Here is a 1,345-nt window from a genome sequence, read left to right as displayed (position 1 = left end):
TAAGAATTCATTTGGTGGCTAATGATGGAAAATCCCAGGGTTTAAGAGGAGCAGGAAAAAGAAAGAACTGATTTATCTGTGAGACAGTCGCAGAAATCTTCGTCCATGTAATTAAAGTCTTGAGCCCTGTGGTGGGAGGGACGAGGAGGAAGCGAGGGCCTTGGAGCAGGAAGGTAATATCAAGTCATTGACCCCTTGGTGGCACCGAGAAAGAAAGCTGGATAAAGAATAACTGCTTCCTCCCAAGGTATGGATTGAATTGTGCCTCCCAAAATTGTGTGTTGGAAATCTTACCCCCATACCTGTGGTTACCTGGTGGGCATCGTGGTTCTGAGTTGACTGCTAACTATAAGGTCAGTAGTTCGAAACCATCAGAGAGAAGAGACTAAACTTTCTACTCCTGTAAAGAGTTAGAGCCTTGAAAACTGACAAGGGCACATCTACCTGTCCTATAGGATTGCTATCAGTCTGACTCCACTCAACGGTAGTGAATTTTAAATATTTTTTAGGCCTGTGGTTATAATCCCTTTGAGAAATGGGTTTTCTGTGTTATGTTAATGAAGAGGATCAGTGTACAGGATGTCTTAAATCAATTTCTTTTGAAATATAAAAGAGATGAAGCAAGCAAGTGAAAGATGAAGCTATAGGGAAGAGCTAGCCAGGCACATGTAGATCACCCAGGATCAGAAACTCAAAAGCCCAGGACCTCCCACCAGAAAAAGAAAGCCTTCCCCTGGAACAGGTGTCTTGTTTTCAGATTTCCAGCCACCTAAAATGTGCAGCTTTGGGCTGCTAACCATGAGGTCAGCAGTTCAAAACCACCAGCTACTCTGAGGGAGAAACAGAGGGCTTTCTACTCCTGTCTAGAGTTACAGTCTTGTAAACCCAGAGAGGCAGTTCTACCCTGCCCCAGAGGGTCTATCTGAGTTGGAATCCACTGCGTGGCGGCGAGTTGGTTTATTGCTGTGAGTTGGCATAGGCTCAATGGCAGGAGTTTGGCTTTTTTTTGGAGTAAAACTCCCGTCTTCCACTTTCTGAATGGAGTAAATCCTGACCCCGCCACCCCCCGCCCCTCCGAGACTGCTTCTTGGTCCCCATCCATCTGAGCCTGCCTCTCCCTCTCTGTTTTCTTCTCTTCATTTACCCTCTCCTGCTGGCCTCTTCTCCTCCATTCCCTTCTCTCTCTCCCTCTTGCCTTTTCTTTTTGTGTTCTTCCAGAAACCCTGATGGAGTCCCTTGCTGACTCAAAGGGGCGACCACACGTTGGTGATTCGAACCCACCCAGAGGTGCCTTGGAAGTAAGACCTGGGAATCTGCCTTTCGGAAGCCCTCTGGAGAGCGAGTC

This window comes from Echinops telfairi, unplaced genomic scaffold, assembly GCF_000313985.2.
Source record: "Echinops telfairi isolate 266 unplaced genomic scaffold, ASM31398v2 ScPeMD7_4;HRSCAF=17, whole genome shotgun sequence".
Classification (NCBI taxonomy): Eukaryota; Metazoa; Chordata; class Mammalia; order Afrosoricida; family Tenrecidae; genus Echinops; species Echinops telfairi.
The sequence above is the reverse complement of the archived record's forward strand: the minus strand, read 5'-3'. Positions refer to the sequence as shown.